This window comes from Gossypium arboreum, chromosome 2 (genome assembly GCF_025698485.1).
Source record: "Gossypium arboreum isolate Shixiya-1 chromosome 2, ASM2569848v2, whole genome shotgun sequence".
In the NCBI taxonomy this organism is placed as follows: domain Eukaryota; kingdom Viridiplantae; phylum Streptophyta; class Magnoliopsida; order Malvales; family Malvaceae; genus Gossypium; species Gossypium arboreum.
In genome coordinates, this window is record NC_069071.1 from 35,391,854 (window position 1) to 35,416,909 (window position 25,056).

Consider the following 25,056-nt stretch of genomic DNA (forward strand, 5'->3'; position numbering starts at 1 on the left):
TGTGTCGTCAAACTTGCATAGAATTCTCAAACTAATTCATAATTGAGAAGTGAACAAGCATCACAAAATCGTTCCCACTTGAGAGCATTGATTATCTTTCTAATTGGCACAGAAACAACCATCAAATCATTACTCTTCAAGTTAAAGCCTTTTTTCGGCATCATAGGTTGATGCTTGAAAATTGAATCAAATCTCTCTTTCACTTCTTTATCGATCAAAATAGGGTTTTCAGGAGTAGTCTTTGATGATCTAGTTCTGTTGCGAGACATGGTATCTTTTCCCAAAAATTCTGCAAAGTTTCTGCTTACTGGGAAGAAGAAAAATAGGCAAGTGGGTAGAACTTGCTACGGAAAAATAGTACGACGGAAAGGATGGTGTGGTAGCAACAACAGCGTATGATAGCAATTGCAATGTACGACGATGACAACGGTGATGTGCAGCAGAAAAGTTGGTGCTTCGATAATCTTCTTGCGGTGGCAATAGGTGATTTCGGCAAAAAGGGAAGAGAGCTAAGGTTTCTTTCGGGATTTGAGGTTGACGACACAAAAGGGAGATTTAGGGATTTTTAGAGTGTAAGCAAATTGCTTTGAGGGATATGTAGAATAGTAGAATGAAGAGGGTTTATAAAGGAAAAAATAGGGCAACATGTAGCAAAAATTTAGCTACGTTAGGGTTACTTGGGCAGCAAGCAATGGGAATGGCAGCAAGGTATGGATTTTTCCCTCCTTTTTTGCTATCTTGGGCCTCAAACTCAAACTATCTTGTCTCAAGAAAAGAATTTATTAGTACTTGGGCCAAATTTGATCCCCTTTTAAAATTCAAACAAAACAAATGAAACCTAAAATTTTTAAATCTTAATTAGAAAATTTTTTCTTAACAAATTACATTAAATTAATTCCCAAGAAAGGTTGAAATGGTCATAGCAGTCCCGCTCTCCTTAGACAGAATTAATTAAATGTAATAAGATAAGAAAATAAGTTCTAATTATTTATTTATTTACAAAAGGAGTTCATGAAAAATCAAAGGTCTGTTAATTTGAACGAAGATTCAACTTGCTCAACTTCATGATCCTAGTAATGTTTGAGGTGTTGACCATTAACTTTAAATGTATCTCCATAACTGTCGTATAATTCAATAGCTCTATAAGGATAAACTCGGTATATGGTATAGGGTCCTTTCCATTAGGATTTAAGCTTAGCAGGAAATAACTTCAATCTTGAATTAAACAACAAAACCTTCTGACATTTTGATCTTTCTTTACACATTTTGGCATTCTCATAGGAAAACAACCTCAGCTTTTTCAACTCATCAAGTTGTAACATCCTTCTCTCACCGGCTTGCTTAAGATCAAAGTTCAACTGCTTCAAAGCCTAGTGAGCACTATTCTCCAACTCTAATGGCAAATGACATGCCTTCCCAAAAACTAACCGATAAGGAGCCATTCCTAACGGTGTCTTAAATGTTGTTCGATAGGCCCATAATGCATCATTGAGCCTTCGAGACGAATCTTTTCTGCTAGGGCGTACTACCTTTTCAAGGATACCTTTGATTTCACGGTTCACTATCTCAACTTACCCATTAGACTAAGGGTGATAGGCAGTAGCAATATTGTGTTCACATCATATTTGTCAAGCAACCACTTAAGTCATTTGTTCACAAAGTGAGAACCTTCATCACTAATAATAGCTCTTGGTGTCCCAAATCTTGTAAACACATGCTTATATAGGAATCACATGACTACCTTAGCATTATTTGTAGGGTATGCTTCAGCTTTAACCCACTTGGATACATAGTCCACAGTAACTAAGATGTATTTGTTCCCATACAAAGAAGGAAACGAGCCTAAGAAGTCAATGCTCCATACGTCGAATAATTCAATCTCTAAAATATTTGTCAAGGATATCTCATTCCTCTTTGATATATTCCCGGTCTTTTTTCATTTATCACTATTCTTCACATAAGCATAAGCATATTTAAATAGTGTAGGCCAAAAGAAACCTGCTTGCAAAATCTTTGCTGCAGTATGTGAACCACCAAAGTGTCCCCCACTTGGAGATGAATGGAAATGATACAAGATCTCAGCAATCTCACTTTCAGCTACACACTTTCGGATTATATTAGCTGCATACTGTTTAAACAAAAATGGATCCCCCTAAAAATAATACCGACTATAATGAAGGAATTTTTTCCTTTGTTGGTATGTCATTTCTTGAGGAATTATTCCACATGCAAGATAATTAGCAAAATCAGCAAACCAAGGTGTTTCATGAATTCAATTTATCTCAAATAAGTGCTCATATAGGAAATTCTCGTTGATAGGCACACATGATCGAGTTCCCTCATCTTGTTCTGACCTCGACAGATGATCAGCTATTTGATTTTCGACACCTTTTCTATCTTAGATCTCAAGGTCAAATTTTAGAAGTAACAGTATCCAATGAATTAGACTCGATTTTGCATCTTTCTTCATGAGCAAGTATTTAATGGCCGCATGGTCAGTAAATACTGTGAATTTGGTACTTATAAGATATGAATGAAATCTGTCAAAAGCAAAAGCTATTACAAAGAGATCCTTTTTGGTTACCGTATAATTGAGTTGGGCTCCCATCAAAGTTCTACTTGCATAGAAAATAGGGTGGAACACTTTGTTTCTTCTTTGACCCATCATAGCTTCAACAACGTAATCACTTGCATCGTACATCAAATCAAAAAGGTGAGTTCTAATCAGGTGTAACGATTATTACGGATGAAATTAACCATTTTTTCAAATTTTCAAAAGCTTCCAAACATGCTTTGTTGAAATCAAACATTATATCTTTCTCTACAACAAACACAATGGTTTAGAAATTTTCGAGAAATTTTTGATAAACCTTCGGTAAAAATCGGCGTGGCCTAAGAAACTTGTAACTCCTTTCACATTCCTTGGGGTCGATAATATTTCAATTAAGTCCACATTTGCTTTATCGACTTCAATTCCTCTCTTTGAGATTTTATGTCCTAAGACAATCCCTTCCTTTACCATAAAATGGCATTTTTCCCAATTAAGGACAAGATTCGTCTCTTCGCATCTCTTTAGTACCTTAGCCAAATTACTCAAACAAATATCATAAGTGTTACCAAATATAGAAAGATCATCCATGAAAACCTCAACAAAATTTTCAACCATATCAATGAATATTGCCATCATGCATCGTTGAAAGGTTGCAGGTGCATTGCATAAACCAAAAGGCATTCGCCTAAAAGCAAACGTACCATATAGACAAGTAAAGGTTGTTTTATGTTGGTCCTATAGGGCTACAACTATTGGTTATATCCCGAATAGCCATCTAAAAAATAATAGAATTCAATACCTGTCAGTCGATCTAACATCTGATACATAAAAGGTAACGAAAAATGGTCCTTCTGAGTGGTTTTATTCAATTTTATATAATCAATATAGATTCTCCAACCGGTAACAGTTCTTGTTGGAATTAACTCATTACGCTCATTTTTGAAAATCGTGATTCCACCTTTCTTCTGCACACACTGTACCTAACTTACCCACGAACTATCTAAAATAGGATGATGATTCCTACATCTAATCATTTGATTACTTCCTCTCTCACAACTTCTTTCATAATAGGACTGAGCCTCCTCTGCCTATCAATTCAAGCTCTTTCACCTTCTTCCAAAATAATTTTATGTATGCAAAAAAAGGGCTTATACCTCGAATATCAGCTATGGTCCAACCAATTACTTTTTTAAATTTCTTTAAAACAACAATTAGTTGCTCCTCTTGATCTTTCATCAGTTCTGCTGAAATAATCACAGGCAAAGTGGAACAGTCACCTAAATGAACATATTTCAAATGGGAAGGAAGTACTTTTAGTTTAAGTTTAGGTGGTTCTTCGATTGACAACTTGGGTTGCACAAATTCTTTGACTTCTAACTCCAATGGTTCAAACCGTGTGTATTGAATACAATTTCTCGAATTGGCTTCCATCAAAACCATGTTTTCTTCACCTTCTTTATCCTCCAAAAGGTCAAAATCTAAGGCTTTCTCCAATGGATCTTCTTCAAAATTGCTTTCCATAGAAACCAAAGTTTCTATCTCTTCCATAATTGAACACTTTTCTACCAGATCGGGAAATTTCATTACTTTAAGAATGTTCAAGGTTACCTAATTGTCTTGAACTCACATGGTGAGTTCACCATTTTTCACATCAATTAACATTCTTTCTGTGGCTAAGAAAGGTCTTCCAACGATGATCGGCACTTCCTTATCTACTTCAAAATCTAAGACAATGAAATCAACAGGAAAAAAAATTATCAGCTCTTACCAAAACATTCGCGATCTTTCCCTCAGGATATGCTAAAGATCGATCTGCTAGCTAAAGCGTCATAGTTGTAGGTCTTACTTCACCTATCCCCAACATCTTGAAAATAGACTTAGGCATCAAGTTGATACTTGCTCCTAAATCACACAAAGCTTTACCATAGTAAGATTCACCAATGTTACAGGGTATAGTAAAGCTTCTTAGGTCTTTCAATTTTGGTGGCAGTTTGTTCTGCAGGAACGCACTGCACTCATTTGTCAAGGCAACAGTCTCATACTCACCTAGTCGTTTCTTCTTGGATAGTATATCCTTCATAAACTTCACATAATTTGGCATTTGTTCTAAAGCCTCCACCAATGGAATATTGATGTGTAACTACTTCAAAACATCCAAAAACTTCTTGAACTGCACCTTTTATTTCTGCTTGTGTTGCTATAATCTTTGCAGATATGGAAGGCATAGAACTTTCGGTTGAACCAGAAAACTTTTTTGAGTAGGTAAATCTACATCCAAAGAAGATGCTAAAGTATCTGAGTTCACTAAGTTAGGATTTACCTTGTTAGTCTTTACAGATTCTGATTCATTTGGTGTAGGAATTTCAACAGCTAGTTGATTCTTCTCAACGGGCTTATCTTCGATATCAATCAATCGGGGTTCTAGAATTTTACCACTTCACAATGCCACTGCCTTGATATGTTCATTACCGAAATTTCTTGGATTCTCAGTATTGCTCGGCAAGGTTCCTTGCGGTCTATTACGAAGCTTTGTAGCTAACTGACCCATTTGGTTTTCCAAATTTTTTAGTGTTCCTGCTTGGCTTTGGATCAAGACGTCATTCTTTACCATGTACGCTTTCAACAAGTTCTCCAAATAGTTTGATGCCTTAGCTTGTGATGGTTTTGGAGCTTGCTGATTGAACCCCTGAGATTGGTTGAGTCTATGCTGCAATGAGTTTTGGTTTGGTCTATTTCCTTGGTTTCTCTAAGAAAATTTCAGATGATTACGCCATGAAGGATTATAGAAGTTGGACTAGGGTCCTTGTCCACTCCTATTTTGATATTGGTTCCCCACATAGTACACTAACTCGGAATTTGATGGAAAATTCTCAAAAGAATGACCTTCCCCACAATACACACCGAAAACTACTTTATACGGACTTGGTGGTTGAGCTACAAAATTATTAGCACTATCAGCAGTAAACTATTTTAACATAGAGGAAATAGACGATACCTAAGCTGATAACAAAGTGAGGGTGTTAACTTCATGAACTCTGGCTACACATTTTCCTGAAGCTGTTCAATTTGTTGACCATTGATAGTTATTACTCGTGATCCTCTCAATGATCTCGTAAGCCTTATTATAAGACTTAGACAAAATTACGCCATTGAAGCATCTACCATAAATCTTGTATGTGCATTCAGACCATTATAGAATTTCTCCAACTGGATACAATAAGGAATCCCATGATGAGGACACTTACACAATAACTCCTTGAATCACTCCCAAGCCTCATACAAAGACTCGTCATCCAATTGTTGGAAGGTTGTGATCTTATTCCTCAACTTAGCATTTTTGCTAGGTGGGAAATACTTAACCAAAAATCTCTCTACTAATTCTTTCCATGTAGATATGGAACTTGGTGGCAATGAATTAAACCATGCTCATGCTCGATCTCGCAACAAGTATGGAAACAACTTGAGCCTCAGTGCGTCTTCAATCACACCCACTATCTTGAATGAATCACTCACCTTTATAAACAGTAGAAGGTGGATATGTTGATCTTCTGTGGGCATACCACTAAATTGGCCCACCGTTTGGAGCATTTGAAATATCACTGGATTCAATTCAAATTGGGTTGCCTTAATATCTTCCCTTCTAATTCCTGGATTTAACTCATTGAAAAGTGGCACATCATATTGCCTGATGCATCAATCCTTATCATCGGCAATAAGGATAGGATTTCGTACATGATTGGCTTCATTACCTTGGTCTTGATTCTAATTTCCAAGGTCTATCTCGACTTGTCTTTGATCTATTTGTTCACGTCTTTTTTGTATGAAAGTTCACTCAATTTCAGGGTGTAGAGGGAGTAAATCGATAATTCGATCTATGCTCATAAACACCTGAAAAGAAAATCACAAAATTAAAATAATAAGTTAGTGATGTTAGAAATAAATCAAATTGAAAATAAATAATTTTAGAAAGAAATGACTATATGAATGCAATAGATTTTAGCAAAATTAAACACAATTTGCAACAATTATAACATAAATAAACTAGACAATTACTTTAATTAAACTCAACTTATTATCAACATGCTTAATAAGGAAAAACATTCCATGGCAACTCGATCTTTCATGAGTTTGGAGACCACGTTAGGTCCTTTCGAAATACTTTACTTAGTAAATATGCATTTTACTGATCCTTATTTACTAAGGGTTTCTTAGTATTTGTGCGAGGTAACAGGGACGTGTTAGGTTTGAAACAGTTTAATCACACAAATCTAAAAACTATACAGATAACAGAGCCTGGTTAGGGTTGTTATGCAACCTTCAATTTAATCGAGTTAAGATATAAATTGTGCATGCACATTTAAATTATGCGTCCACTAGCTGTAACGCCCTGAATTTGGGCCTAAAAGGAATGGGCCTTGAGTGTGGGAACACATAAAAGTTTAGGTGTGCGAGAAACATCACAAATCATGTATAGCTTTAGTGGCTAAGTATTTGGGCATATTTGGGAGTGCTTAAGAAGCCTATGTTCAAGTCTGGGTGTTTGCAAAATTTTAAGTTTTGGACTCTTAAGTGAACCTGGATGTTAGCTTATAAGACTTATAATAATTAGTGTTTGTTTTATGCCATAAAGAGAGAACGGATCTAGTGGCAAGGTGGCGCTACATGTGTGGCAAAGAGTCTGATGTTTAAGGCATGGCGTCTGTAATTGTATGTTTATTTTGCTGCTTGAGCTAGGGAAGTGTTGAAACTGGACTGGAACTCTGTGATGGAATTGGTCATAAGAATTTGAATTGAATTTGAATGGGGAGTTGGAGTAAATCAAGGAGAAAATTCAGTGGAGGAGATAAAGGAGGAGTTTTTGGAGGAGATTGTGGAGAAAATCAAGGGGTTTGGAATGAAAGGGAAAAGCTAGTGCCATTTGTGCTCACTAATTCGGATTTAAGGGAGAAATTTCCCATTTTTTGGGATTATGAGCATTTTGGGAGTTCTCTATTGCACTTTTTAGCCAATTCTTGCAAGGGGTCATTCAGGTTTCCTATTTTTTTCTTTTAATTTTATTTTTAGAGTAGCCGAATGGTTACCATTCAGGTATTTTGTTCATGTTGGCTTGTCACCTTTTCTTCCCTCTCTCAAGAGTTTTCTCGTGGATGAAATACCCTCCTTTCTCCTCCTCAATCCCTTCACAATTATTTTTGATTGGCCAATTCACTGGTCTCCTCTCCTTCTCTCAACCTAGCTGAATACATATTTCTTTACTCCTTCTCCATTTCCTTTCTGGTTTTCTTCTCCTAGTCGACTTTTTCTTCTTTATTTTCTCCATTTTCTTTCAAATTTTAGTTCTTAATCCTTGTGATCGATTTCTGGATTCTTCTCCCCCTCTTTGTTCTATTTACGGTCTGGTAGTGGTTCTTTAACAAGTCGTGAGTTACTTGATTACTACTTGTTTTCTCTATTCTTGCAATATGTTTAAGTCTATTCCTTCTTACACTTTTCTAAAGCCGACTGCCCTTTTCTCGTTGTGTTCTCTTATAGCTGAACCTCTCTCTCCATTTTTGTTCTCGACTTGGTAAGTAATCTCTGTTAATCGAATTCGCGATGAGCAAAGGGGGTTCTAGCAATAAAGTGATGACAGTGGTACCGACTGGGAGTGGACGCGTAGTCTCTGCCCCCAAGTTTAAACGACATAGGGTATCGGAGGTTTGGGACTTTCTGCCAGGTTACGGAAGGGTGACTGTACCAAACTTTGGATTAAGTAGGCAAATCCCAGTTGACCGTTTGAGTCAAGGCAAGTGGTAGTCGATCCTTCGGCTAGGGGTTTTGTTAAGATTCTTTTAACTATGTTGATAAGTGATTAACCGTTGTTATGTTTGAATAGGTTTTGACACTCAGGAGTTCTTAGTACTCTACTTGATCAGATGTGTAATTGTGTGCCTTGTTTTGATAATCGGCTGAAAAGCCGAAAATGTGTGTGTTGTTTACTCTGCTATGACTGTAGATTGGTAAAATGCCAAAAAGCCAGAAATATGGCGTATGATGCTATATGGCGTGCGATCGCGCATGTGGTGAACCGAGCTCACGGAACGTGAGCGTATGACGAGGAAGGCCACAATGAGTGAATTCGTGGGTTTAGGTCGTAGTGGGCCACTTGGGCCATGAAATGGCCGAATAGGCCCAATAGGCCCGTGGGCCTACTTGTGTCCAATCAACTGCTAGGTGAAATACGGTTGGGCATGTCATGTCGCGCACATTGCCTAGGTTATTTTGGGCCTCGATGGGCCGAAATGGGCCATGTAGGCCCAATAGGCTCGTGGGCCCACACAGATAAAATCTGTGGTAAGTGACTATTAATGAATCAAACTATGGTGTAGACATAGCCATACCTAAATTTGGGCTAAATGAGCCACACGTGCGTGTGGGCCCACTTGGGCCGAGTAATGGGCCTTAGGCCCACTTGGGCCGTTATGTTTGTTTAGGTTACCTAAGTCGCTAGAGGTGACAGTGGACCTTCTGTTGGGTCGTTAGGACCCCAGTTTGTAAAATTATTGAAATACCATGGTAGTGTAAAATTATCGAAATACCCTTGTAGTGTTAAATTACCAAAATACCCCTGTAGTGTAAAATCACCAAAATACCCCTGTAGTGTAAAATTATCAAAATACCCTTGTAGTGTAAAATTACTGAAATACCCCTGTAGGGTAAAATGGCTATTTTTCCCTTGAGGGTAAATGACCGGCTTAGACTATGAATTTGACTGATTTGACTGTGATTGTATAACTATGTTTTAATTGACTTGACTGTGGTTGTAAAACTGATATGCTTTTAATATATGTTTAAATGATTCTTACTGAGCATGGCTATTCTGCATACACGTGTGATGATTGAACATGACATACACGACATATTGCATGGGGTTGGGACATTGATATGGAGGAAGTACTATTTTGATAGGGTCGCATGAGTTGCACGAGACGACTGTGGATCCAGTATTGATCTGTTAAGGTCGTATGGGTCACACAAGATGACTATAGACTGATGGACGGCTTAAAGCTGCGCAATCTAATTATGGCTCTGTGCCAACCTAAAAATGGATCTATGCCATCTTGACTATGGCTTTGTGCCAAACGTATTTACCCATGGCTATGTGCCTAACATACTTATTGATGACTCTGTGTCGATCATATTTACCCAAGGCGGTGTACCGATTATATTACCGTTGCTGATGGCTATGTGCCAAACATAATACAGTTACCGATGGCTTTGTGCCAATTATAATATCGCTACTGAAGGTTTAGAGTCGCATATATACTAGCAGCTTTACTGCGATTTTGGTTAGTGCCACAACCGGTGCAAATTCTAGAGTGTAGAGATGGGTGGGTTGATTTTATCCCCACGTAAGTGTAGGGTTGGTACGAGTGGTGTGTTGGCTAGACTAGGGTGGGATGCATCCTCATACTGTTGCATATCTTTATATGAGATCTATCACTGTATTAGACTTAAGCCCACTTGTTCTGTTATTGGTTTGGGCTAGGCCCAATTGACTCTGTTATGGGCTATGACCCAAATGATATTGTATTGGGGTTCGACCCACATATGCTCTGAACTGGATTGTACTGCTACTATTAAAAGGGCTTTGGCCCAAACTGTTCCAGTTTCTGCTTCTGTATATTGACTGCTAGTCTAGTAAAGGGATTACACACTGAGTTTTCATAAACTCACCCCATTTATTAACTGTGCAGGTAATCCCCAGCATTAGGAGGATCGATGCTACGAGGGACTCGGAGATGGCCACACAACTGCCTTTGAACTTTATTTATGTTTTACATTCCATTTTGGGTTTTCAACTTGTGTAATAAAGCCTCTTAAAGTTTCTGGATTTTAACTTTGGGTTTTATTTACTTCGATTTATAACTGTTTTTAAATAACACTACATTTTCGCAACATTCTCAAAATGGTTTCGCAACTTAGTTTTTAACATCACATTTTTGTAAATCAGTTACTTTTAAAATTAGCTTCCGTAGCTTAAAAGAAATTTTTGGAATAGAGATAATAACTTTTCAATGTACCATTTTTTAAAATAAACTAATGTAACTGGGATTTTACTCAAGTTTCCAAATAAGAGGAGTTTTCAATGAAAACATGGTTTTCCAAAAACACTTCAATGTGACACATTAGATTTGGGCCTAACTTCTAGGCTAAGTTTCGAGTGTTACACTAGCCATCATCTAGTTAGGATCGCTCAGCTAATTTAGGTGCATTTCAATCACGTATGAATGAAATACAGACTTGATTTTAATTGAAAACATGATCGATTAAGGCACAAACATTATAAGCATGAATCTAATAAATATTATTTAATCAAAGCAATCATCCTAGCTTAAATAAAATTAAGCTAACATTGTTGTAAACATGAACAAAGGACACATAGCAAATATCTTTAAATTAAATTAATGAAAAGAAATATTAAACCCAATTCAGAGTGGTTGTCACCCAAGACTCTGATTGATGAGGCTCCTTTGTTCCTTTGCTTCGCTCCTTTGCTGATGGCTCTCCAGGGTGGCTGACCAAGGGTTCTTTAAGAGGCTCAAATGCTAAAATCTTTATGAAAAGATGATGGTAGGCATGGGGAGAAAAGAAGAATGCTAAGAGAATTTAGAGAGGAGAGAATGATGAATGATAAGGGATGAGGGATGATTAGAAATGTGAGAATGAGGTCTTATTTATAGGTGAGGAGAGGGGGATAGTTTACTAAAAATAGAAATTTTCATCTTTTGAAGCATCTTCCATGGATGGCCGGCCATAAATGGAGGAAGTTGAGCAGATTTTTGCTTGATTTTTGGTCAATTTGAGTGCCACAACTCAGGACTGAGACTCAGTCAAATGCAAATCTTCAGGTAAATCTCTAATTTCTTCAACTCTTCAAGGACCTTCAACTCTTCAACTCTTCAACTCTTCAACTCTTGGTCCCCAATTTGGGCAGTTTTGTAATCTAGCAAAGCTATCAGAACTGTCCAGAACAAATCAACAAGTTAGAGGACCAAAGAATAAAATTTATCCAATTTAATTAATTAATTTAAAACCCAAATTATTAATGAAATATTTTAAAATGAATTATTAAATATAATTTTATATTTTATTATATAATTTAATCATGCATGGCCCACTTTATGTCTTAAAAATATAATATATTAAAATAAGCCATTTATTGCATGAAAACTATATAATAAAGCATAAAATCACATTTTAATAATTTCTATGTCCTAATTTCATATTTTCACATATTTCATTAATTTATTAAACAAGTACTTAGTTTTAACAACAATTTTAAGTAAAATGTGACAAATGACATAGGAAAATTCCTATATATTTTTCCGTTTACATCAATTAATGAACCAAATTAATTAATTAATTAGTTCAATAAACGAATCATGCAAGATATGAATAAAGCACAAGATATTAATTAATGTTCATACGAGCATTAGTTGATCAAGCTTATGAAATATAAATAAAAGAATAGAATAGAAAAGTAGAGAGAATGATCATTTATAGTATATCAAAGTGCGGATCTGGAGAAATCTTCACTCGAAGTTGTCTTCACATCTAAATAGAAAATTTCCAACTAATCAAACATAAAATAAAAGAAAACTAAAATTTGTGTTTGATGGATGGATAGTTTTATGCCCTAACTTGTGTACAGAAGCCTCTTATTTATAGCGTAAAATGTGTGTACTTTATGCTTGATATGCCCTCGATACTTTAGGTGCAAGTAAGAAATAAAATATATTAGAATCTGCAAAAATTCAATTGTTGACGTCATCCATGCTTGGGACCCAAATTTAGGCTGTGGCTCAAGATATGCTACTATGGCTCAACATAGGATATGCTATGGCTCGACATAGGATGGGTTTCATGCTATAGACTTTCTATATCGCGCCATAACTGTTTTTTATGGATTTGGATGTTTTTGACATGCTTTCATGGCTCGGGATGCTTATGCAACACTCATCCCAAGTTCCTACATTAATTGGGCCTAAACTTAAGCCTCTTACACACTTAAATACACAAATTAAACCTACTTAAGGGCCATGTCGACCTAATAGGTCATCAACACTAAAAAATGTGTTAAAAACACTTATTTTATTAATTTTTAATCCTAACTACTAAATACCGGAAACATAATATAGAATACTAAATTGGCTAGAAAACAAGCTCTTTAATTGTAGAAATAACCCAAAATTACTAGTACATTAGACATCAGGTCAAATACCCCACACTTAAGTCTTTTCTTGTCCATAAGAAAACTAAACAAAAACAAATTAAAAACCAAAAATAAGAAATAAACATGTAAAGAAAATAAAATATACTTGATCTAGCTTGATACAAGAAATTGGATAGAAATATATTAACAAGACAATATATATAAACATATAACTCTAGGATGATATACAATTGACTCACAATTTCTAAAATTACACAGTTAGTTAAATAAATTATAAAGCAAACAACTAAAAGAATATTAAGTATAGGGTTCCATCAAAACAAATATACAAATAGACAATTATGTTCAAATGAATATAAGTGGTAAAAATATCAATTATTGATGCAATTTCATCCATATAATGTACTATTTAAGTCACTTAGGACTTTTTAGCTTGTAAAATTCTAAAGCTTAGGTTCATATAGAATTTAAAGAACAAGCTCAACAAAATGAGTCAGTAAGAAAGTAGTTTTGCATATTGTATTGTTCCCGATACTCCCTCGACTATTCATGTAGCTCACCACCTTATATCCAATTCCCTCACCTTCTTTATTTCTCTATGTACTAAGGCATCATATAGTATTCATGAGTACAATCATCCAAGTTTAATTTTTTAAAATAAATGTGAGCGTAGCTTTTTTTCGAGTCACTTTGCTTTTATTTATTTTTTTATTAAGATTTTCTCGATTGGCATTTTTCTTTATTTTTCTACAAGCTTAAGAAATCTTATACTCACTACACCATACAATCCATTAGTTCAATCATTTTTTCTTTTTTCTTTTGAAATAAAGGAATCCATGGGTCGGGCTATGATGGCACAGGTTGCAATCAGCACGCCCTTCGTCCATGAGTGGTATGGTTGAATTACTCACTCATAATATGGTGGAAGGATTGAGGTCTCCTCCTCCTTTTCATCATCATCTTTTTCATCGGCACTCTCCTCGCCCGGTGGTGGGAATCACTCAAACATGTGTGGGAGTGGTGTAAGTGTTGGCCATCCATTCTCTTTGGCAATGGGAAGCAGAATGTCACCTATATCTTGCATCCATCGTGTCTGCCACTCTGAGATGGGCATGTCCATGAGCCCCGCCATCTTTGACCTGTGAGCTTTACCCCGCCATCTTTGACCTGTGAGCTTTACTCTTTCTCTTTGTCAGCCCTTAAGGATCGTTCCTATGTTTAGTTCATTGCTCCTTCTCCTGATTTTGTTTCTATTGGAGCTCAAAAAACTGGCTGTAAAGGTTGTCCCTAATCGCACTCCATAGAGGTCTCATGAATGGAACAATTGAAGACATTGGAACGTCAGCTCAGTGGCATAGAATGATGATTAAATGCATGAAGTACATACTTTGCATTCACCTCCGTATACACTTTAACTTTTCCTCATAAATCTAGTGGCCGATACAAATCTAATCTCTCTATAAAATAAAATAAAGGATAACTGCTCGATAGGTGATAATGTCAAAAGCGTTATGTGTTGGTGTCAGGCAGGTGCAAATGAATTGAATCCACATATTGTCCATCAAAAATATGATGGCCATATTGAATTTTAGGGGCACCTCGGCATTGGCATCGTGAGTCCACTCACCACACTCCTCTGTCAAATAATCTATTATACCCTCCATATCGAAATCCTCGAATGTAAATAGATCTAAAGTCTTTAAATGATCATGGGTATATGTAACAGCCTGTTTTTAGTCAAATCGGAACAGTGGTTTTGAGACTACAAATCTGAAGTTAAAATTATTATTTTAATGTCTACAGCATGATAATATGTTTATGTGAAATTTTCGTTAAGAAATTTTATCGTTTGATTAGTTAATTTGATAAAAAAGGACTAAATCGCGTAAAGTGTAAAATTTGAGTTCTATTAGCTAAAAGTATCTAATAGCTATAGAACCTTAAAGTAAGAGTCCTTAAGTAGTAATTAGACCATTATATTGGTGAGTGGACAATATTGGGCATGTATTATGTGATTTTAATGTTTATTTACTAAGGTTAATTAAGTAAAATTTTAATAATCATAAAATAAATAAAAGAAAACCATGTTTTTTTTTTATCATCTTCATCATCTCTTTCACCGAATTTTAAAGGAGGAAACCATGAAAGCATGCTAGGGCATTCGCCCAAGCTATTTACCTTGCATTGGTATGATTTTTCATCCCGTTTTTAATGATTTCTATGTTTTTGAGATCGTTGCAACTAGGTCTAGCTAGCCAAGGACTATTTTGCAAAATTGTTAATGATTTTGAATGATTCCATTGATGCATACATGTGTGCTTTGATGTTTGATGATAGATTCTGAATGTTGGTTGTGAATTATACAAGTTTTGTTAAGTGATTTTTAGTAAAAAATGCAAATTAGGGATTAAATAGTGAAATGTGGAAATTTTGTGGTTAGAATATGAAAAAAATGAAAAATTTGGGCTGCTAGGGACTAATTAGTAATTTGTCTAGCATGGGTTAGTATTGAATTGCATGAATTTTTTATGAAATAAGGACTAAATTGTAAAAGTTGTGAAACATTAGGGGTAAATGTGTAAAAATGCCTTAAAGTGAATTTTGGACTAAATTAGTAGGGAGATGATTAAATAAGTTAACTTTGATTACATATAGATCAAGAAAAGTGAAATTTGGATCTAGAATGAGGGAAAAACAAAGTTCTCGACTAATCAACCAGTTTAGCCATTTTTAAGTTCAAGGTAAGTTCATATGTAATAAGTTTCATTATAAATGTATTTTAAATGCTTTGATATTGCATAACCTATGAATACGAGAATTTGGACTTGTTTGACAATGATTCAACGTTGTTTAGGCATTCGAAATCCCGATTGAATCTTAGGAATATATTTGGATACTAGTGACATGTCATTAGGGGATTATTATGATTATGTGATCCGGGTGCTTCTCCTATATGTCCTACCGATGGTTGAGGATTCCAGCACGTGTTGCAGTTACTTGACAGCTTGTGTGAGCAACACTGTGTAGCTAAGTCTTGACCCACAGCTTGTGTGAGCAAGCCCGTTGATAGCTCTAGTGTGAGCAGTATATGTGATAGCTAGACTCTCACATACGCTACGTTAGTCCTATAATCGACTAAACCGTAGCTCTGATACCAATAAATGTAACACCGCTCACCCGTGTTCAACGTCAAAATAGGATTACGGAGTATTATAGGACTTATTATACAATCGAACATACATTTCTCATACAGTTATCAAATTGAAATACATGTCATTCATAGTCATTCATCAAGTCCCTAATACAAGCCTACGAGGCTCAAAACATCCTTTAGAAGTGGTTCGGGACTAAACTGATAACTCAGGAAAATTTTAAAAAACTTAGAAATGTTTTTTCAATATACAAGGGACACACGCCCGTGTGGCCAGGCCATGTGTCTCACACGTCCAAAGACACATCTGTGCCATAGGCCATGTGGACATTTGAAATTGGATCACATGGCCGTGTCCCAACCCGTGTCTAACTCCATGTAACTGTCTGACTTGGGTCCCAGAGCCAACCACACGCCTGTGTGACTAGCCCGTGTGCCCTTCGAAATAGCCACACATGCTAGTGTCTCAGGCCGTGTGCTAGGTCGTGCCAAACTTGTATGGTATACTGACTTATGCCTCATGACCAAGGCCATGTGGAGCATATTGACTTGGTTTCTAATTAAAAACCAAGGGACACACGGCCGTATCACGTGACCGTGTGTCACACACCGCTGAGACATACGCCCCTATCTTTACCCGTGTGGACAAAAATAGGCTATTTACCAAGTAATTTTGCTCACCCAATTAGCACCTACCTACATCAAACCAAACGACACAGCACAAGGCATAAATAGGCATTCAAACCAATCATACCAAGCCTAATTCATACTAATTCCATACCATCAACCATAAGAAACACATGTGTCAAGATAATTCATATACTTTCATACGAAAAACAACAAAGCACACAAATACCACATTAGGCTATTCAATTTTATACCAAATTCACATTCTTAATTCACCTAACTAGTTAACTTCATATATATGTATCAATATACCTAAATCACAAGCAAACCAATCCCAAATTTTAGCCATTTAATACTCATAATGCCAATTCTCAACAAGCATCACATGTCAATTATCAAACACATAACAAAGGCCATATACACATATATATACATCACCAAATATACCAAAAAAAGCCAACTCTCATGGCTATACACAAAAATAAGTACGCAACATTTACAAGCCAACTCAAATGTATACCAAAATGACCATAACTCCTATACATTCCATATAACTAAAACATAAACTCAAAAGTACCAATGTAGAAGCTTGATAGTGTGATGCAGTCTTTGATGACTACCAATCTGAGCTAGCTTTGAAATTTACTATTAAACATGGAAAAGTAAACAAAGTGAGCTATAGAGCTTAGTAAGCTCATATAATTAATAAGTAAAACTCACCATTTAATCACCATTCAAGTAATATAACATAGTATACTACAAAATCATGTAATTTATAAGGTTTAATCACATAATTAATTAAGATCTCATAACTTTCATAGTTTCAATGCTTATATAGTTTCTGTACATACCTGTACTGATATATATCTATTTCTCACTAGTTCATATCTTCGATATACCCGTTGAACCATTCGAAATACTATCGAATACTTGGGAATCTCACACCCTAAGTGCCATATATATAGTCGAAGCTATCTCAATCTCGTATCACATATAATGCTCACTCACGAGCTAATAATGAGTTTGCTCACACAAGTTGGCGAGAATCGACAACACATGCCAGATAACTCAGCCAAAGGTAGGACGTACGGACCAGCACCCAATAACATAAACCCTATTGACATGTCATTCATATCCTAATCTATTCCTAAGGTTCAATCGGGATTTTTCGTTGTCGAATCATTATCAAACATATCTGCAATATCGTATACAAAATATATTCAATATTGAAGCATTTAAAACACAATTATAATAAGACTTATTAACATACGAACTTACCTCGATTGCAAAAATGGTGAAATAAGTCGATTAGTCCGATACTTTGTTTTTCCCCCGATCTAAATCCAAATTTTGCTTTCTTGATCTAAATGTAATCAAAATTAACTTTTTTAATTATCATTCTATTCAATTTAGTCCAAAATACACATTAAGATAACTTTACATTTTTGCCCCTAATATTTTAACATTTTTACAAGTTAGTCCTTATCTCATAAAAATACAATTTCATGCAATTCAACATATACCCATGCTATCCAAATTTCAATTAAGTCCCTAGAAGGCCATATCTTTCATTTATTTCACAATTTAACCATAAAATTTTGACATTTCTTAATTAAATCCCTAAATGGCAATTTTGTCAAAAATCACTTTACAAATGTTTTTCATCTAACAACAAGCATATATTTTCTATCATCAAACATCAAAATACACCTATATTCATCAATGGAAAACCCTAAACCTTTAACAATTTTGCAAATTAGTCCCTGGACTAGCTAGATTAAGCTGCAACGATCTTAAAAACATAGAAATCATGAAAAACAGAGTCAAAAATCATTTACATGCACTAGAGTCAATGGCCAAATGCTTCAAACATAAAAATGGAGCTCTCTTGTTCTAATTTTCAGCTAAAGAAGAAGATGGACTAAAAATATGTTTTCATTTTACTTAATATTAAATTTTATAATTAATTTACTTGTTTAACCTTTAATATATAACCTCTAAAGCCCTTAAAAGATGTCTATCTTTGTCCACTAACTTTATAAATGGGCTAATTACAACATAAGGACCTCCACTTTAAGGTTCTATAGCTATTACACACCTTTAGGTAATAGAACACAAGTTTTACACTTTACGGAATTTAGTCCTTTTTATCAAATCAAACGATAAAATTTCTTAACAAATTTTCACACAATCATATTATCATGCTGTAAACATTAAAATAATAATAAAATAATTATTTCAACCTCAAATTTGTGGTCCTGAAACCACTGTTCTGATTTGACTAAAAATGAGCTATTACAAAAGAACTTTTTATAGGAATTTCCCTACAAGTTCATCTCATGTCGTGATTGATCCTAGGGCCTGCCAATCTAGCCAAGAAAAAGTGTTATCAATTAATGAAAATCAGAACAATTGAAGACGAATAGCATCATCCGTGACCTTATTGTACTTAAAGGTATCCAAAGCTGGAAGAACCACTTTAAATGTTGGCTCGGATCCTTTGTCATTGTCCCACAAAATTGTAAATTATTCTAGACCATCTAGATCATAACTGGTTTTATCTCAAAATTATTGGTCATGATAGTCGGCCTCGTTATACTCCCCTGAACCATATCCAAATTCAGTAGCGCATACTCCCTTAGAGTCCTCTCGTTACCCGCCATGTTTAGATTTACGAGTAGCTGTGGTGGTGTTGGATCTTCTAGATTTTTAGCCTCATCAAACAACATATTCTCACATGCTATGCTGCCTATAGCAGATGGTGGATTCTGCATTTGCTATTGCTGTTGTTGCTATCAATGATTCTTGCTTATTATTCTCTCTAGATCTGTGACTGGCTCTATTGGTGTTCCCCTACTACGAGTCATACACTAAAACCAAAAAGAAAAAATTAGTATAAACAATAAAATTAAAATCGCAACTATAACCTAAAAAATCCTAATTATTCTATTATTATGAAAAAATTAAAACTAATATAATGACACCAACAATTTGACCGCCTCCGGACGTACAAACAGCCAAAGTAGAAATCCTGTACCAAAGATGTGGAAAACAGTATCTGCAAGTATACGAGGTCAGGTTGTAATATAGTTTACAACGGAGTAGGTGAGTACTCCAAGGATCATACCCAAGGGAGGCGAGCACTAAATTAATTCTATTTTAAACATAGATAGATCTAATTAATACTCTAATCAAATTATAACATGAATCATTAAAAGAAGAGTTTTTGGATAAATTATAATTTTGTAATAATAAAAGAAATAATGGAAAATTAAATAAATGAAAATCAATAAATCAATTAATATATATAAAATCTGGGCATGGGTAATGTACTAGCCCGATTTTCAGTGTTAGCAGAATAGTGGTTTCGAGACCACAAATTCCATTGCGTCGAGTCATAAATATTATTTTTAGAATATTTATGAATTCATTGAAATTTTAACGTTGAGATAGTTAACTAAGGAAAAAAAACTAAATTGAAAAGATGCAAAATTTAGTAAATCTTGAATTCCATTGATTTGATAGCTTAATTATGAAATGAAAAGAGACTTAATTAGTAATTAGTCCATTAGGATATTAATGGATAATAACGAGTTTTTAAATTTTTGATTTATAAAGTTATATTTAAGGATAAACATGTAATTTAGTAAGTAAATTAAAGTTTAATAAAACAAAAACCAAAATTATCATCATCTTTTTCATGTTTCACCAAAAACCAAATGGAAATTCCCCCATTTTTTAATCTTCATATTCAGCTACTATTGTAACACCCCTAACCTGTATCCATCGTCGAGATAGAGTTACAGAGCATTACCGCAAAAACATAACTTTAAAACATACATTTCATACATCAACATAATCATAGCTTAAATCATTCATTTACATGCATATTGTCCCTTAATCGAGCCTTCAAGGCCTTAAAAACACTTTAGAAACAATTTGGGACTAAATAAAAAACATTTGGAACATTTAAGGAAAAGTTGGAAAACTTGAACTACAGGGGTCTGTAACAGCCCGGTTTAGACCATAGTCATAATAGTGGTTTTTGGACCAAAAATCTGAGTCAAAAAATCTTTTATTATTATTTTCTATTCTTATAATATGTGAATTGATATATGTGAAAATTTTGTGATTTAATTTTATCATTTGTGTGCTCAATTTAGAAAAGAGGACCTAATCGCATAAAATGTAAAAGTGGCTAGCTATTTGTTAAAAGTGCTTAAATGCTATGTCTTATTAAAGGGGAGGTCCTTATGATGAAACTAGACCATTGATAAGGTTAATGGACATTAATGACCATCCATTAAGTGATTTCATAATGGATTAATAAAGGTTAATGTGGTAATTTAGTAAGTATGTTAATATAATTAAAACAAAACACCATTTTGTTCATATTTTCTCATCTTTACTGAAAATACAAAGAATGAAGAAGCCATATTCTTTTTTTAGGGTTTCGACACTTTGAGCTTGAATTTAGGTATGTGTTTTGATCTGTTTTCAATAATTTTTACGTTTTTGAGATTGTTACTCATAATCTTTCAAGCCCATGCCTCAATTTTTGAATTTGATGATGATTTTGAGTTGTGAAATTGTTGATAATGTGATTTTTATGATGTTAGATGATAGAAAATGAAAGATGTGTTAGATTACTATGTTTTGTATTGGGATTCTTGATGAATTTGAGTATTTTGGATTAAATTGTGAAAATGAGAATTTGAGGGGCTAAAATGTGAAATAAATAAAATATATGGACTTATTTGGGTTAAAAGAAAATTCGGCTAGGCATGTGTGAAAGGAAATTATGCATATTTTGTAATTGTATGAAATAAGGACTAAAATGTTAAAATGTGAAAATGTGAGGGCTAATTTGTAGAATGCCCTAAATATGTGTTTATGGATTAAATTGAATGATTTTTTCAATAAAAGAGTTAAATTTTGATTTATATAGATCAAGAACCAAAGAAAATGGAATTAGATCGGGGAAAGTCGAAAGTCATTGATTAGCCATTCATTTCCGTTCATTTCCGTACGAGGTAAGTTGATACACAAATAAATGTGTTTAAATTGATTTATTCATGTTTATATGATATTCAATTGTGATGAATGGTTATAGAAGCTGAATATGCAAAATTGAAAAAGTTTTGATAATGTAACGAAGTCCAAAAACCCCGTACAAACCATAGGAATAGTTAGGATACATATGTCATGACATAGGATTTCGATATGTGATTTCATGTAAGACCACGTCTCAGACGTTGGCATCGATTTGAGATTTACGTGTAAGACCATGTCTGGGACATCGACATCGTATTTGATTTCGTGTAAGACCTTGTTTGAGATAGTGGCATCGATATTTGATTACATATAAGACCATGTCTGGGACGTTGGCATTGTACGAGCTTTTTGAGCTATCAAGTATCCTTAATGATTCTGAACGGTTCAACGAGCATTCCGAGAAATGGATACCTATGTGATTGTGTATCCGAGTTAGGTACGTTTGAAATGTATATCATGATTGAGAATGAAAAGTAAGTATATATGCAAGTGATGATATGTGAAATAAGTATGAGAAATTATGCTATATGTGCAATAAATTGCGAATATGTGTAATGTATATGAACTATATGGTTTGTAATAGTATTGGCTATAAAATATATATTTTATGGTGCTTATATGCTAAAAATGATAAGTTTATTTGTATATGGCTTACTAAGATTTTGAAAGCTTACTTTGTGTGTGTTTGCATTATGTTTTAGATATCGAAGCTACTGAAGGCTCGGGGATTATCGAGGATTATCACCATGCTATCAAACTTATTTTTGGTACCTTTTGAAAGTGTAAATATTAAAGTATGGCATGTATAGTCTAGATAAATTTATATGTGTTTTGAGCTATGAATAATTAGCCATGTGATATGGCTTGGTTTTGGGTTGTGATTATGAATGACTTATGAATATAAATTATGTAATGCAATATTGTCATTATGATGTGTTCATGGATAGCCAAAAAGAATTGGTCAATTTTGTAAGATTATGGCATGTTATTGAATGAAGTAAATTGAAGTTATGAAACATATGTTTTGGTATGATTTTGGCTTATGATTTGGCATAATTTGGTATGGATATAAGCATGAAATTGGCTGTTAATGATATGGCATGAATGGTGTATGTTTTGGTTATGTATTGGTTGGAATTTGGTATGAAATGATTTGGTTTTGATTCTTATAGGGAGGACCCAAAATTAGGGTGGCAAGTTGGCCTTGTAAATGGCTTATTTTTTCCCACACGGGCAGGGACACGAGCGTGTGTCTCTGCGTGTTGCTCGAGGGCCATCTCGAAATGAGCCTGGGTAGACAACATGGTTGCACACACAGGTGTGTGCCAAGTCGTATGGCCAAGTTAGTTTCGAGCACGGGCTAGACACACGGGCATGTGACTGGTCATGTGACCTAAGTCAGTAGCCTCCCTAATTTTCACACAACTTGGCACACGGGCATGTCATGTGGCCATGTGGACAAGTTAGTATGCATGCTCTGTTTCACCACGACCTAGACAGACGGGCGTGTTTAATGCCGTGTGAGGGACACGCCTGTTCACATGGGCGTGTACCTTTGTAACTTAGAAAATTTTTTAAGTTTGGAAAAAATTTTGTATGTGTTCGGTTTAGTCCCGACCTTTTCCTTATGTATGTTTAAGGTCTTGTTGACCTAAGAAAGGGACTTTATGTTGATATTTGAATTTGATATAATAATGTATGACTTTTGATTGTGTAATGAATGCAAAATGTTCTGATATGTCCAATAATGCCTTTTAACCCTAGTCCAGCGATCGATACGGGTTAGGGGTGTTACATTTGGTTGGTATTAGAGCTACAGTTTAGTCGATTTTAGGACTAACATAGCGTATGTGAGTATAGCTATACATGCAATATATATGAACTGCGATATTGTGGTGATTCCTGACAATGAAAATGTGTTTTTATATAGTAAATTGATCCCGAACGAGCCGTAGCTGACGATGTTGAAAGTAATGTGCTTGCTTCCGTTCAAGGGGCAGCACCATCTGATTCTAGACTTGCTACTAGTAGCCACGTGGGAGAGGCTAAGCAAGCCTTTTTCCAAATGATGAATGATTGGTTCACTCAGTATATTAGAACCAATCCGGCTGTGCCGTAACCATCACCCCCGCCTAATCCTTCATAAGTCCCAGTTTTGCCACAAGCTGTAGATCCGATTCATCTGAATAAGCTTCCAGTTGATAAGATTAGAAAATATGGGGCTGAAGAGTTTCGAGCTACTACCGATGATGATACTGAGAGAGCTGAGTTTTGGCTCGAGAATACAATATAGGTGTTTGATAAAATGTCATGTACTCCCAAAGAATGTCTTAAATGTGTCGTTTCATTTCTGAGAGATACAACGCATTATTGATGGAAGACATTAATATCTGTGGTTCCGAGAGAACGAGTCACCTGAGATTTTTTTCAAGCTGAATTCCGAAAGAAATACATCAGTAAGAGATTCATCTATCAGAAACATAAAGAGTTTCTTGAGTTAAAACAAGGTCGTATGTCTGTCACAGAATACGAGCGAGAATTTGTGAGATTGAGCTAGTACGTACGAGAATGTGTCTCGACCAAAGCAATAATGTGTAAATGTTTTGAAGATGGCTTAAATAAAGATATCCGCTTGTTAGTCAGAATTTTGGAGATAAAAGAGTTTGTTGTACTTGTTGAATGAGCATGTAGAGTTGAAGAACTCGGGAAAAAGAAAAGAAAAGTCTACTCAGAAGCTAGAGAAGTGCAAAAAAGATCATCGAGCAAGTCATTTTATTCGGCATCAAAGAAATTTTGAGATGATTTTAGTTGTTCAAAGGCTAATGTGGGACATTTTAGTAGAGATCGTACTAGTTCGCATTCGAGTTTCAGAGCTCCAGTTACTTCTATTGCAAGTGTTGGAAATGTTCGATCCAATCGACCTGAGTGTAGACATTGTGGTAAAAGACATCTGAGAAGTTGTAGATTGAATGACCGAGCTTGCTTTAGAAGTGGATCCTTAGATCACTTTATCTGTGAATGTCCTGAGTCTGTAGAGCAAGAGATTATGCAAAATTCGAGACCGAGTGGCAATACAGTTCGAGGTAGACCGCCTAGAAATATGGGTAATGTGAGTGGCAGCCAGAGGGAAACTAAAGGTACAACTGTTAGATCTGAGGCTCGCACACCTGCCAGAGCCTACGCCATTCAAGCTCCTGAAGAAGCTTCATCTCCAAATGTGACTATGGGTACATTTACTCTTTACGATACTTCTGTGATTGCATTGATAGATCCCGGATCAACACATTCTTATATATGCATAAACTTAGTGAGCAGTAAGACTTTGCCTGTAGAGTCTACAGAATTTGTAATTAGAGTATCAAACCCTTTAGGCCGGTGTGTTTTTGTAACACCCCTAACCCGTATCCGTCGCTAGACTAGGGTTAAAAGCATTACCAGACAAATCTAAACATCTCG

The 25,056-nt window shown here is 35.2% G+C and overlaps 1 non-coding gene across 1 annotated transcript; it reads left to right on the forward strand.

The window, feature by feature from the left end:
- The first annotated feature begins 5,774 nt into the window (after positions 1-5,774).
- On the forward strand, positions 5,775-5,881 carry LOC128289633 (small nucleolar RNA R71). The gene has a single exon (XR_008279277.1). It is a non-coding gene; the product is annotated as a small nucleolar RNA R71 (small nucleolar RNA).
- Positions 5,882-25,056: the final 19,175 nt, after the last annotated feature.